Source organism: Salvelinus alpinus, chromosome 6, assembly GCF_045679555.1.
Source record: "Salvelinus alpinus chromosome 6, SLU_Salpinus.1, whole genome shotgun sequence".
NCBI lineage: Eukaryota > Metazoa > Chordata > Actinopteri > Salmoniformes > Salmonidae > Salvelinus > Salvelinus alpinus.
Genome location: NC_092091.1, coordinates 45517566 through 45533338, shown reverse-complemented (window position 1 = coordinate 45533338; position 15773 = coordinate 45517566). Strand labels below are relative to the sequence as shown.

At 44.5% G+C, this 15773-nt stretch overlaps 1 pseudogene; it reads left to right on the top strand.

Annotated features, from left to right (window-relative positions):
• LOC139579694 (uncharacterized) overlaps window positions 1-15773 on the top strand; it is a 34749-nt pseudogene that overhangs the window by 16465 nt on the left and 2511 nt on the right.

The window sequence follows — 15773 nt, the reverse complement described above, 5'->3', positions numbered from 1 at the left end:
CTTCTTAACAAAGAAAAATCCCGCTCCGGCGGGAGAGGAAGAAGGCACCACGGTACCGGCGTCGAGAGAAACAGACAGATAATCCTCGAGAGCCTTACGTTCGGGAGCCGACAGAGAGTATAGTCTACCCCGAGGGGGAGTGGTCCCCGGAAGGAGATCAATACAACAATCATACGACCGGTGAGGAGGAAGGGAGCTGGCTCTGGACCGACTGAAGACCGTGCGCAGATCATGATATTCCTCCGGCACTCCTGTCAAATCACCAGGTTCCTCCTGAGTAGAGGGGACAGAAGACACAGGAGGGATAGCAGACATTAAACACTTCACATGACAAGAAACGTTCCAGGATAGAATAGAATTACTAGACCAATTAATAGAAGGATTATGACAAACTAGCCAGGGATGACCCAAAACAACAGGTGTAAAAGGTGAACGAAAAATCAAAAAGGAAATGGTCTCACTGTGGTTACCAGATACTGTGAGGGTTAAAGGTAGTGTCTCACATCTGATACTGGGGAGAAGACTACCATCTAAGGCGAACATGGGCGTGGGCTTCCCTAACTGTCTGAGAGGAATGTCATGTTTCCGAGCCCATGCTTCGTCCATAAAACAACCCTCAGCCCCTGAGTCTATCAAAGCACTGCAGGAAGCAGCCGAACCGGTCCAGCGTAGATGGACCGACAAGGTAGTACAGGATCTTGATGGAGAGACCTGAGTAGTAGCGCTCACCAGTAGCCCTCCGCTTACTGATGAGCTCTGGCTTTTACTGGACATGACATGACAAAATGTCCAGCAGAACCGCAATAGAGGCAAAGGCGGTTGGTGATTCTCCGTTCCCTCTCCTTAGTCGAGATGCGAATACCTCCCAGCTGCATGGGCTCAGTCTCTGAGCCGGTGGGAGGAGATGGTTGAGATGCGGAGAGGGGAAGCACCGTTAACGCGAGCTCTCTTCCACGAGCTCGATGACGAAGATCTATCCGTCGTTCTATGCGGATGGCGAGTGCAATCAAAGAGTCCACGCTGGAAGGAACCTCCCGGGAGAGAATCTCATCCTTAACCTCAGCGTGAAGTCCCTCCAGAAAACGAGCGAGCAACGCCGGCTCGTTCCAGTCACTGGAGGCAGCAAGAGTGCGAAACTCTATAGAGTAATCCGTTATGGATCGATCACCTTGACATAGGGAAGCCAGGGCCCTGGAAGCCTCCTTCCCAAAAACTGAACGATCAAAAACCCGTATCATCTCCTCTTTAAAGTTCTGATAATCGTTAGAACACTCAGCCCTTGCCTCCCAGATAGCTGTGCCCCACTCCCGAGCCCGACCAGTAAGGAGTGATATGACGTAAGCGATCCGAGCTCTCTCTCTTGAGTACGTGTTGGGCTGGAGAGAGAACACAATATCACACTGGGTGAGAAAGGAGCGACACTCAGTGGGCTGCCCAGAGTAACATGGTGGGTTATTAACCCTAGGTTCCGGAGACTCGGAAGACCAGGAAGTAGCTGGTGGCACGAGACGAAGACTCTGAAACTGTCCAGAGAGATCGGAGACCTGAGCGGCCAGGGTCTCAACGGCATGACGAGCAGCAAACAATTCCTGCTCGTGTCTGCCGAGCATAGCTCCCTGGAACTCGACGGCAGTGTTGAGAGAATCCGTAGTCGCTGGGTCCATTCTTGGTCGGATTCTTCTGTTATGCAGATGAATGAGGACCCAAAAGCGACGTAATAGTAACAGAGTCTTTATTCCAGTATAAAACAAATAATGATACTCCTGGATATAAATCAATGGAACTCCAAAACAGGAAACTGAAATCCTCTCGTCAATAGAGAGGAACGACTGGAGACGCGACCACAGACTGCAGGTCGCTTCAGGAAGGCACAGGCCGTAGCTGACATAGACACCTGCTCACACGCAGCATCTGAAGAAGGCAAAAGAACACGACAGGGCGGAACAAGACACAGGAACTGCAAACATCAAACAAGAATCCGACAAGGACAGGAGCGGAAAACAGGGAGAAATAGGGACTCTAATCAGAGGGCAAAATAGGGGACAGGTGTGAAAGAGTAAATGAGGTCGTAGGGAGAATGAGAAACAGCTGGGAGCATGAACGGAACGATAGAGAGAGAAAGAGAAAGAACCTAATAAGACCAGCAGAGGGAAGCACAGGGACAAGACATGATCAAAGACAAAACATGACAGATTGTGGTGATGAGCATGCGTCGCTTCAATATGTACCCATTGTCCCTCTTTAGTGCATTTAACGATATGTCACAAGTGAAAGCCTTGGGTGGCGAGTTAATACAATTCCAAATCTGGATGGTTAAAACTACCCTCAGATTTGTAAAACTTTCTGATATGTTTGAGTATAGTTTTTTAAAGAATGTTTTTGGTGGGGTAATTGGTATTACCAAAAATTAATATAAAAGATTTGGGAGCCATATCATTCTAAATAGGTTTATTCTACCTGTAAGATTTATGGGGAGATTATTCCATTGAATTAGATCTGCTTTCATGTTGTTGAGTAATCGTATAAAGTTATCTTTATATATTTGTTGTTGTCACTTGTTAAGCATCCTAAGTATTTAATATTGTTTGTGGTCCACTTAAATGATTGCTGTAGAGTCATTCTATTTATTTTTCCTTTTTCCTATTCCTAGATTCCTATTCATTGAGTTTTCAATATTAGTCATGCATATCAGGAGATCGTCAGCAAATAAGTTTAGTTTATATTCATGCTTACCAATACTGATAGCTGTTACGTTTGGGTCGTGTCTAATTCTTTCTGCAAGTGCTTCATTTGCCAGTTCAAACAGGAGGGGGGAGAGAGGACATCCCTGTCTCATACCCCTTTTTAAAGCAATTTCATTATATAATGTGTAATTTGTGTATTTTTTTGCTTTTGGATATATAATATTTTTATAAAATGTATTACTTTTGCTGGAAAGTTGAATACTTCCACATTTTTGAATAGAAAAAGCCAGTCAAGATGTTCAAAAGCCTTTTAGGCATCAACAGCCATTATTGATGAATCAACTTTTTTTTTGCATATTGTATTGTACTAAAACATGTTATTGTATTTATTTGTAAGTGTTTTTGAATAAACCCTGTTTGATTCATTTGTATCAAGTCTGGTAATACTTTGCCATTCTGTTGTAGTGGACAGTAGTAATATTTATCATGTGTGATGTTATAAATACCACACATTCGACTCGTAATACACTCATAGGCACTCATACTGGACAGTTTTACCTCAATCTCTTCATTCAAAAACTCAATCATGGACACTTACTGACAGTTGTGGCTGCTTTGCGTGATGTATTGTTGACTCTACCTTCTTGCACTTTGTGCTGTTGTCTGTGCCCAATAATGTTTGTACCGCTACCATGTTGTGTTGCTACCATGTTGTTGTCATGTTGTGTGAAACCATGGTTTGTTTTCATGTGTTGCTGCCTTGCTATGTTGTTGTCTTAGGTCTCTCTTTATGTAGTGTTGTTTTGTCTCTCTTGTCGTGATGTGTGTTTAGTCCCAGCCCCCGTCCCCGCAGGAGGCCTTTTGCCTTTTGGTAGGCCGTCATTGTAAATAAGAATTTGTTCTTAAACTGACTTTCCTAGTTAAATTAAGCTTAAATATTTTTTTTATTACATTTTTATAAAAAGACAAAGCAATTAGCCTATTAAAATGTTTATCTGATTCCATGAAGATAAATAGCAATGTGCAAGAACACCATAGTTGAGTTACAGTAATAGGCACTCAAGAAATGTCTGAAAATTGAATTCTAAATACAAGTGTATTTAATAACTTTGTAAAATGAATGGATTCACATACAAGGCATAAACGTAAGTTACAAAGCATTAACAAGCATTACAAGGCATTATTCTAAGCATGGTCAGACAGAGGGTGAGAAACCATAGCCTGAGAGGCCATGCCCAAAAGTCCATGAGGGGGATAGAGAAAGAAAGAAAGAGTATCTCACCACAGGAGGTCAAGAACAAATAAGAGAATGAACAATGAATATTAGAGCCTTTTATAAGCATCTGAGTTGTTTGGATTCAAAACCTGAGTTGTTGACTAATAGTATTATTGTTTAGAAACATTTACAATAAAAATGACCTCCAAAATTGCACAATACATTATTTACTATTAATTTCTATTGGGCATAATAATATTTAACACAACCAAAACAAACAGCAAATGCATCCAACAATTTTGTAGAGTCACAAGCTTGATGTAATCATTATGTGCTAGGAATATGGAACCAAAAAAATAAAAAAGACTTCTTTATTACACATATACAGTACCAGTCACCTACTCATTCCAGGGTTTTTCTTTGTTTTTGCTATTTTCTACATTGTAGAATAATAGTGAAGACATCAAAACTATGAAATAACACATGTGGATAAAACAAACATTGGCATCAGCTACTTCTATTGTTACTTCAAAGAGAAGAACAGTTACTTGGGGAAAGTAGAGTATAGATTTTATTGGGGGAGGGGGAAACAATATTGTCTTAATTTACAATGAGCTTGTCTTAGGCATCACTGTATGTAGCCTAGTGTGCTTAATGCTTTTTCCTGCTTCGTCCTCTCCTCAAGGCCGGGGGCTCTCCTGCGTCAACTGGAATTGTTTCTTGTTTAGGGCTTGTGAATTGTTTAGGGCACTTGTGAATTCCATCCTTTGCCTTCCCTTCCATACCCACAGCACTGCCGGGAAGCGGAGTTGAGATTTTATTCATCAGTAAATGTCTTATCAGAATGTATTCCTTGTGTTTTTCTCCCCCAGTCTAGCAAACAGATCCTGGAAGAATCGAATGGAACGACTGTGGATTTTGATCTCCTTTCCCCCTGTGCCTTCAGAATGTTGACTTTGATCTGATAGTTCCACAGCTTGAAGATTACCATGCAGAGAGTATTTAGCGTTCTTCTGTTTCACACCAATCCTATGGCATCGTTCCAGATCCTCTGGTGATATATCCACGTACCTGGAAAGATCTCCTTTTTTCTTGTCTTACGGTAAGGACAATATTCTCATGTTGTTTTGTCTCATTCTGTTTCCTTGCTGGTCCAATTCATCTTGTAAAGTTTGCAACTTTGTTTCCAGAAGGCACATTTTCTTTGTCTTGTTCGTTCATGCTCGCTCATGCCTTGTATGTGCATGTCTGACATGATAGACTCTACTTTTCTTTTAGAGCGAATATACTTTTTTAATTACAAAATGTAGCTGTTTGTTCGTTTTTGTGTGCATTGACAGCATTTTGGCTTTGTTTTCCTGGAAATCCTTTAACTGTTCATTATTCTTGTTGGCATCTCCGAGTTGCTCCTTGTCTTTTCCTCTGGGGGAAGCCATGGCCTGTTGGATTCGTGTCCTCGCGCCGCTTTACCAACTGAATGGTTCGCTGTTGTAAATAACCGGTCGCTCACTCTCTCCCTGTTGCGGAGCTACTCACACCACATGCATCCTATCAGTACGTGCATAAACTCAGCAGGTTTTGTCTGGCTAACAGCCTAAACAAATGTGCTGCAACATTCAAGGTAAATTACATCAAATGATATCCAACTCGAGAGAATCCCCCGGTCTCCTGAAGTCCTCTTTTTTTGTGTGCAAACGTTTTCACCACAGCCTGTAGGTCCAGGTTGCGGGCCTGACTGTTTTCTATAATGAGTATTGCCAACCCAGACAGTCTTTCCTGAGACATTGTGCATTATATGTCCATTGCGGTGCACACAATTTAAACATAGTCTTGAATGACGCACGGCCAAGATATACCAGCGAGAAGGGACTTGATATTGCAACCACACAACTCAAACGTCAGTTCACCAGTATGAACGAAACCGCAAACTGCTTTTTGTTGTTCAAGCCCTCACTGTTGTCTGCTAAAGATGATCATCTGTTTGCATCTGCTAATTCATTGGCTGTTCAGTATCCAGACAACCTGTCCCCAGAGATTCCTATACAGTTCATCTCTTTCTGTATTGTGTTGAGGTGGCAATTAAGGAGGATGAGAAGCTCAATTAAAGGTGTTGCAGAAGCACCGCCCCCTTCTGCCCAGTTTCCCTGGCGCTGCTACGGCCATAACGCTGTTTTTACTACCCCTGTAAGTGTTGCTTCTGCGGAGAGATAGTTTTCTAAATTAAAACTTAGAAAGAACTACCGAAGAAGCATTAGGCTCTCGGTCTGATATGTGTTTTTGAAAACCTGAGTAAGCTCCAGCCATCGCACTGGCGCCATCATCGCCTTGACCACGGCATTTGTTCACCGATATTCCCTTACTTAGCTTCCTAGTACATATGGAAATTAGAAAGGTTTATGGAGGGTTACTGACTTGGAGGGTTACTGTCAAAATGGTTTATTAAATACATTTACAAAAAATAGACATCAATGACAGGCACATGGGCCCCTAGAGTTCATGGGTCACCTCCCCCCTGTGGGGGTGTCCGATACGCCAGTGTGTGTGTATGTTTACAGTATATGCTTGTGCAATTTACTGGATATACCCTCCCTCAAAGTCATTTTTTGCCTGATCGTATTACTCTACATTGAAGCATCTTTCTATTCATTCATTCAAGAGATTCCATCATGCAACTTTTCCTGATTAGTTTAGAAGCCAGTTAACAACTGTATCCAATCACAACAGATGTCTTGAGGCCAAACATCACTGCCTGCCTTCCTACTTTTATACACTCTTGTTTACAGGAATGTTTTCTATTAATCCATTTGTAATCGCCCAAAGTGTACGACCTCTCATTTCAAACAACATATGTATTGTTTTATTACTTCATTATGTCTCCAAGAAGGGTTTTTAAAATAATTTTATGAAATTGTTTATAAAGAACATAAAAATCCCTACCAGACAAAATGCTGTAAATTAGGGAGAGATTATAACAGGTCTTTAGCTGGAATAATGACTCATTTTGTTCTTCATAGCAACAGAACACCAACCATGGGCCTTTCTAATTCAATTAGTGTCGGTGGAGGCTGACGAGGCTGGCGCGAGGCGTTTCTAGCCCATAAATCTCTACTCTCTGCTCTCAGCAGGGTCTCCTTAGCCCTGAGGCTGCTAACAACCCAATCCATGACTGCTGTTAGTTTTGTTCCCCTCGTTTAAAATCTAATTAAATCAGGTAATAAGGGTGTGGCGAATAGGTTGGAATAGAGGCCTTATACGAGGCTACTGTAGCTCTAGGGGAGAGATGGATGAGGGACCGTTGTACATAAAGACTACTGCCAAACCATGGACTGCAAATGAACATGCATTCTCTCTCTCTCTCTCTCTCTCTCTCTCTCTCTCTCTCTTGTTCTCTTTCTCTCTCATTCTCTCTCTCTATTTTTCACTTTCTTTCTCTAATTTCTTTCTTATTCTCTCTCTCTCTTTCTCTGCCCCTCTCTCTCCCCCTTCTTCTCTCCCTCACCCCCCTTCTTCTCTTTCTCTCTCATTCTCTCTCTCTCTATTTTTCACTTTCTTTCTCTAATTTCTTTCTTATTCTCTCTCTCTCTTTCTCTGCCCCTCTCTCTCCCCCTTCTTCTCTCCCTCACCCCCCTTCTTCTCTCTCTCTCTCTCCTGATTGGGACCAGATGTGAGCTCTACTCTGGGACAAGGCTGAGATGGGAAACAGTGAGCCCCGCCAGACCCACAGTTACATTTATTAAACCAGTAATGAACAAAACAATAGCAGGTTAAATGTGCCATAGTTAAAAATAAGTTGATTAAGAATGTGATTTTGAGTCCAAATTGTGGGGCCGTGCCGGAGGCAACTAGTGTGTTTGTATTTGAGTATTGTTGTGTCACTGCAAGTGAAAGTGCTTTTTTTCTCTGTTCATGTGCTTCTCTGTTTCCACAATCTAGGCCCTTTAGGAAACTGGACGAAGCCTGTAGCAGACCATTTAACCAGTTGTCATCACCATGACAGTTGGCTGTATGGGAGCTCAGTACTCTGTGAGTCATCTGTAGCTGTTATCAAGTCCAGTCGAGATCAAAACTATTCATTCAACCACATCCCCATTTCAACAACATTTCTCTCCAACTCCATGTCTCTTCCCTCATCAACCTATTATCTATGCATCTCCACATCTCCTCCCAGGCTGGCCCATGCTCCATCTCTCATTCTTTGTGTATCAGTCCCATCCTACCGTTTATGGTTTACCAACATCATCTCAAGACAAACTGACTGGCTGGATCCTCCCGTGGATGCTGGATCCCCTCCAACTAAATCTCCAACCTGCTGCTTAGCTCTGGGGCTGGGGCCTGGGGTTCTGGCTCCCTTGCCAGGGCTTGAAGCTAGCTGGATGTCAGGGCTGGGGCTGAATGCTGTGGCAGCGAGCCTGCTGAAAGACTGGGTGTTGTCCAATCAGCTCGCTGGTGTGCACAAAGAGCCGCACAGAGGAGGGCTGCCAGGGGAAACAGAGGAGCGGGGAGGCAGGTGAGACAGATAGACTGGGCTCCATTGTTTCAATGTGTTTCTATTTTCTACAGGTGTGACACCTCTGAGCCTGGAGCACAGACCTCTGTTCAGATGTGTGAGAGGAAGACTCGCCAAGAGCTATACGAGAGTTTGGCACTGGTTTAGCATGGCACAAAATTAGAGCCACTTTGGGGGAAATAATGATGGCAATGGGACTCTGGCAATGACTCCCTGGGACAGCAAAACCCACATAGCAGAACGTTACGGTATATTGACTATTAATATATCTGAAACGACTCCAGTGCAGGCACACCTAATTAGGGAGATGGAATGGAGAGAGTGGGAAAAAAGGGAGACCAATAGAAGTTGGTAGAGACTAGGGAGAGAGGAATAAGGGAAAAAAGTGGGAAGTGTGCAGATCTTTCCCATTTTTCTCTTCTCCAAAAGAGGAGACAGGAATAGTGTGTATTTGGGAGGTGGGAAGATAGAGTGAAAGAAAGAGTGAGAGACAGAAAAGGGGAGAGAGAGAGAGAGTGACAGAGAACGGGAGAGGGGGAGAGAGATGAAGACAAAACGGTGTGCATGATGTCAACTGGGGTTAGCGCTCCAAACACACCGCAGATGGCAGGACGAGAGGTCAGGGATGGAAATTAAAGAACTAATTTGGGACAGGAGCATGGGAAGGCTGTTCTGGAGTTGGATAGGGAAGGGGGACAGAGGGGTCAGAGCAGCCCCAAACATATGGGCTTTTTAAACAGCAATTAGATGCGCCGCCGCTTCTACCTCGGAGCTGCGGGTACGGTTTGACCCCCAATCATCCCCAATTTCTCCTGAGCCCTCTGACTCTCTGGGATGTGTCCCCTTCAGATTGGCTGTTTATCTTTTGGCCTGTTTCCTGTTTGACTAAAAGCGAAGATTATGGATGACAGTGAGGGCAAGGGCAACGCATGCACTTGCTGCATGGCCATGCTTTCAGCCCCCACTCACCCCTATTAGTCACTCTATTTTATTTTATTAAACCTGATTGATTGTGATGATAGTGCGCACTCCCATTTGACATTCAAAGTCATTGTCTTTTCAACACTATACTAACTAGACGAATTTTCTCCATTATTTTAGGCAAATAAAAGGAAAGGGTCTATCACGTACTACTCCATATCACACATAATGTTTATTTTATTCCCCTGTTCATCTTTCTCTGACTAAGATGAATTGTATTTCATGAGAGAGCATCATCTATAAGAGAAAGCTTTTTATGTTTTTTATTTTACATTTTTTATCTGCAGCAAAACATTTGGTTCAATCTGACTTCTGACATACTGTGGAAGTGTTGCTGAAGATAATATGTCCCCTAAGAATTCTTCCCTTTTTCTTGTACTGCATATTACTGTACATGCATATTTTGGGGGTTTATTGGGCTGTAAGAAATCATGCTGTCGGTAACTTCCTTGTTCTAACATCTGTACTACAGTATAAATTAATCCTGGTAATAAATGAGGGGGATTCAAGTTGATGATAAATAAATGGTCCTTTTTTTCATGAATGTCCCAGATGTCCCGTCCGATCTGTGACATGTTGTTATGGACCTTATGGACATAGATTGTATTTATTCATTACATTCAACCTTCAGAGAGGTTCTGTTCTAAAGACATAAATAAACACACTCCAAATTGATGCTTGGTCGCTGTATGAGAAAAGGGGGTGCACACACAAAGAACTTTCTCCCAGGCTTGCACACACACAGCCATACCCCTACACACGTGAGCGGCAAACTTGTCCTCTGACACTTTGAACCTTTGAACCCTGCACAGCCATCATCAAAAGCCATAAACCTCCCCCACCATCACATTCCCCCACCTATAACAACTGTGTGTCCCTGTATGTCTTTTCTATAATAAGGGCCCCCCATACCTCCCAGTAATCAGGGAACCAAGATCGTGGCCGACCCCATCTTACCTTGCCCTGACACAAGCAGCCAACACACTCTAAATGACCAGCAGCAGGTCTTTCCTAACCCTGGCTGCCATCTGGCCCCAATGCTTCAGCCTGGCCCTGGCCATTAAGTCCACTGACTCCACAGTAGAAAGCGATACTGTGACTGATGAAGTAAACATAGATTCCTGACATATCGCTCGGATCCCTCTGCTTTCTATCCAGTCTATTTGAACTTCGTGCTGTTGAGCATTGCAACATTATTTCATTGACCTTTGACTCCTCTGACCCCCAAGAGTCAATTGAAAGAGATGATTAGGATAGTGTTTGATTATGTAAAGAGGAAGATGAGATAAAAAAAAAATTCCTGTGAAATTACTTAAATATTACTTAAATAATCCATGTTTGTTTTGTCCTTTTGTTCTTACAAAATATTGAGTACAGTGTCTGACAAATAAATCAGTGACAGACCTTTGAAGCCGAAAGTTCTCTCTGAAGGCTGGCAACAAAATTAAAAGTGCTTTCAATGGTGTCAGGGAGATCTGACCCTAGGTGTAACGTCCGTCCTTAAATGAAGACCAAGGTGCAGCGTGGTAGGCGTACATTTTCTTTGATTTGAAATGTTCCACCAAAAACAATAAACAACTCAACAAACGTAAAGCTAGGAGTGCAACACATGCAACACACAAAGACAAGATCCCACATCAGAAGGTGGGGAAAAGGGCTGCCTAAGTATGATCCCCAATCAGAGACAACGATAGACAGCTGCCTCTGATTGGGAACCATACTCGGCCAACAAAGAAATATAAACATAGATTTCCCACCCTAGTCACACCCTGACCTACCAAATAGAGAATTTAATGGGTCTCTAAGTTCAGGGCGTGACAGTACCCCCACCCAAAGGTGCGGACTCCCGGTCGCAAACCTGAACCTATAGGGGAGGTTCCGGGTGGGCATCTACCCTCGGTGGCGGCTCCGGTTCGGGAAGTAGCCCCCGCTCCCTACGCTGATCCCTCCGCTTCTGTGGAACCGGATCGTGGATCGTCGCCGGAGACTCTGGACCGTGAATCGTTGCCGGAAGAACCGGACCGTGGATCATCGGTGGAGGCTGTGAACTAGGAACCCCCGCTGGAGGCTCTGGACTGCAGATTGTCGCTAGAGGCTCAGGACTGCAGATTGTCGCTGGAGGCTCAGGACTGCAGATTGTCGCTGGAGGCTCAGGACTGCAGATTGTCGCTGGAGGCTCCGGACTGCAGATTGTCGCTGGAGGCTCCGGACTGCAGATTGTCGCTGGAGGCTCCGGACTGGGGACCGTCGCTGGAGGCTCCGGACTGGGGACCGTCGCTGGAGGCTCCGGACTGGGGACCATTGCTGCAGGCTCCTTGCCATCGATCATCGATACAGGCTCTGGGCCATGGATCATCACTGGAGGCTTCGTGCCATGGATTACCACTACAGGCTCCGGGCCATGGATCATCACTGGAGGCTTCGTGCCATGGATCATCACTGGAGGCTTCGTGCCATGGATCATTACTACAGGCTCCGGGCCATGGATCATCACTGGAGGCTTCGTGCCATGGATCATCACTGGAGGCTTCGAACCATGGATCATCACTGGAGGCTTCGTACGTGGAGCCGGAACAGGTCTCACCGAACTGAGGAGACGTACTGGAAGCCTGGTGCGGGGAGCTGCCACAACTGGGGATACAGTGCATAGAGCTGGCGCAGGATATCCTGGGCGGAAGAGACGCACCGGAGGCCAGGAGTGCTGAGCCGGCACAATCCGTCCTGGCTGAATGCCCACTCTAGCACGGCAACTGCGGGGAGCTTGCACAGAGCGCACCGTGCTGTGGATGCGCACTGAAGGCATGGTGCGCCGAACCGGATAACACGGTGCTTGACCGGTCACTCGCTCCCCACAGTAAGCACGGGGAGTTGGCTCAGGTCTGAATCCTGACTCCGCCAATCTCCCCGTGTTCCTCCCCCCAAAAAATGTTTTGGAGCTGCCTCTCGTGCTTGCTTTGTTGGTTTAACTACTTGTATCGTCGCCGTTCCGCTTTCGCTGCCTCTATCTCCTCCTTCGGACGCCGATACTCCCCGGCCCTTGTCCAGGGTCCTGCTCCCTCCAGGATTTCCTCCCAGGTCCAGTCCTCCTGACCACACTGCTTGGTCCGTTGGTGGTGGGATCTACAATGATAGACAGCTGCCTCTGATTGGGAACCATACTCGGCCAACAAAGAAATATAAACATAGATTTCCCACCCTAGTCACAACCTGACCTACCAAATAGAGAATTTAAAGGATCTCTAAGGTCAGGGCGTGACACTAGGCCAGTGCTTATGGACAAACTCTGGCTCTGAAGCATACTAGAATCCAAAGTATATGACAGTATTGTACTTTTTCCATTATAAAAACAAAAAAAAGCTTTTTTCTCACTGATCAATTTAAGTTTAGTATTTTTGTGTGTTCAAACAGGTACTCCAGTGTCACTTCACTAGTCCTTTTTGTCTTTTAGGTTGTTTGACGTGGCATCAACAAAAAAAGATTAAAGTTTTGCTAAACTGTGATTAACTTTGGGCATTTTTAGCTGGTGGTTTTGCTAAATGTTTAATTGTATTAGTTAACAAATATCTTGTCGCTAAATTCCTACGATATCAAACGGCTGGAGGGCAGGGTTTTCGGAAGAGGAGCTACAAAAGTTGCAGCAGAAAGGTAACTTCAACTTGACTTCAAGCTAATGCGTTAGCATAATTTAGCCATAGAGGATCTGTCGGTTTTCCACAGATATCCATTCATTCGTAAATTAGGTTGTAGTTGCAGTTGCAGCGAGAGAGAGCCCTCCAGCTAGCTGCTCAGTAAAAGAGTGGACCCGGTTCGCCTGCGTAACCACCCGAGCAGCAGCTCACTAAGACCCCCCCCCCCCCCCCCCCCCGCAGCTGACTGAGCCCCCGCTCCAGGCTGTCATTCAGCCAGTCATTCCATCGTCACCCTCACGCCTGTGGAGGAATTCAGCCAAAAATAACATAAACCATGCCCCTGCACCAGCAGAGGTCAAACCACCGATTGCCAAGGAGTTGGAAATACAAGAGGTGGAATTGTTAGTAAGTCTTTGATATAATAGCTACGTTCGATATAGAGCAATGTGTTATGATGATCTTATCATAGTTTAGTTTGACATGTCAGTGATGTTTTTGACACTCACTAAGTCAAAAAACCAAGAAGAGTGCAGTATTGCGTTAGTAAAAAAACTTATCTAAGGCAGATTAATAACTGACTGTCCTTTATTGTTTATAGATCATATGCATAGTTATGTCTGTTGATTGCCTTTCTCTGTGTTGTGTAAAGACTCCTCGTTGTTATTATAGGCGGAGAAGACTTGCATAGAGCTGCTTCAGCAAGACCAAAAGATGATAGAAGAGAGGAAAAGCGCAAGAAAGCCCTCCTGACCAAAACCATCGCTGAGAAGTAAGGACATGACCCATAGTTCACATTATCAGTCCTAACTATTCTCTGATGCCAATTGTTTTGTATGAACACTTTCTGTTAAATAGAGAAACTTCCTGGTTACACATCATGCACAAGTTCACTCAACTTCCTGTTTTGTGTGAACCCAGATCCAAACAGACCCAGGCCAAGGCTGAAGAGGATCCAGAAAGACTCTGGTCGACATGGTGACCAACGACACTGGCATCCTGAGAGGTGTGATCGAGCAGGCCAGCTGGGACGACACCACTGCAAGGTAGACACTGAATGCAGAACATGCAGAATCCTTGCTTTAGAGATGGACTTCTGTTCAATCAAGATCATTTTTCACGCGGGAGAGTTGGCCTGTTCCCTACTATGGATACTAGGACTCACCACACTCAAACTAATATAAGTTAGTCTATTTATGCTCAGTTAATTCACCTAATTAATGTACTAACACCCATTATTGGTATTTGTATCACCAACAAAAAAGCACAACAGTCTGTGCTGTGCTCATACGAACATCTGTGATTTTGTTGCCTCCATTCAACCCTGGAAACAATGCCTCCTACAGTTTATTCAGAGTACTCCTTCAATACATCACAATATACACTGAGTGTACAAAACATTAGGGCCAACTTCCTAATATCGAGTTACATCCCCTTTTGCCCTCCGAACAGCCTCTTATTGTCGATGCATGGACTCTACAAAGTGTTGAAAGCATTCCACAGGGTTGCAAGCACACCCTCTGAATGGGACACATACACAATCAATGTCTCAAGGCTTAAAAATCCTTATTTAACCTGTCTTCTCCCTTTCATCGACACTGATTGAAGTGGATTTAACACTCACTATAGCTTCCAGCCAGGGTTGGATTGGCTGTAGATACCTAGCACTAGCTAGCATGCTGGGGTCTTCCTCACATGGCAATCAACCGCCTGCAAAAAAAGTATTTAATCGCTTTCAATGGAAACCCCCCGTGAGGCCCTAAATATAATAATAATTAGGTGATTATGTTTTGTGTGAATTGGAAATGTGTTTTTTTGCATATCCCAACTCTCCCTCAAATCAAAGTTCATTGGTCGCCTGACACATATTTTGAAATCTAATTTTATTTGTCACGCTTCCCGTGAAATGTTTACTTACAAGCCCTTAACCAACAATGCAGTTCAAGAAATAAAGTTAAGAAAATATTTACTAAATAAACTAAAGTAAAAAAATGAAATCAAACAGTAACACAAGAAAATGACATCACAATAATGAGGCTATATACAGGGGGTACCAAGTCAATGTGTGGGGGCACCGGTTAGTCGAGGTAATTTGTACATGTAGGTAGGGGTATAGTGACTATGCATAGATAATAAACAGCGAGTAGCAGCAGTGTAACACCAAAGGGGGGGGGGGGGGGGGGTCAATGTAAATAGTCCGGGTGGCAATTTGATTAATTGTTCAGCAGTTTTATGGCTTGGGGGTAGAAGCTGTTAAGGAGTCTTTTGGACCTACTGGCGCTCCGTTATCGCGTGCTGTGCGGTAGCAGAGATAACAGTCTATGACCTGGGTGGCTGGAGTCTGACAATTTTTAGGGACTTCCTCTAACACCGCCTGGTATAGAGGTCCAGGATGGCAGGAAGCTTGGCCCCAGTGATGTACTGGGCCGTACGCTCTACCTTCTGTAGTGCCTTGCGGTCGGAGGCTGAGCAGTTACCATACCAGGCAGTGATTCAACCAGTCAGGAAGCTCTCAATGGTGCAGCTGTAGAACTTTTTGAGCATCTGAGGACCCATTCTAATTCTTTTCAGTCTCCTGAGGGGGAATAGGCTTTGTCGTGTCCTCTTCATGACTGTCTTGGTGTGTTTGGACCATGACAGTTTGTTGGTGATGTGGACACCAAGGAACTTGACACCAAACAACCTGCTCCACTACAGCCCCGTCGATGAGAATGGGGGGCGTGCTCGACCCTCCTTTTCCTATAGTCCACAATACATTG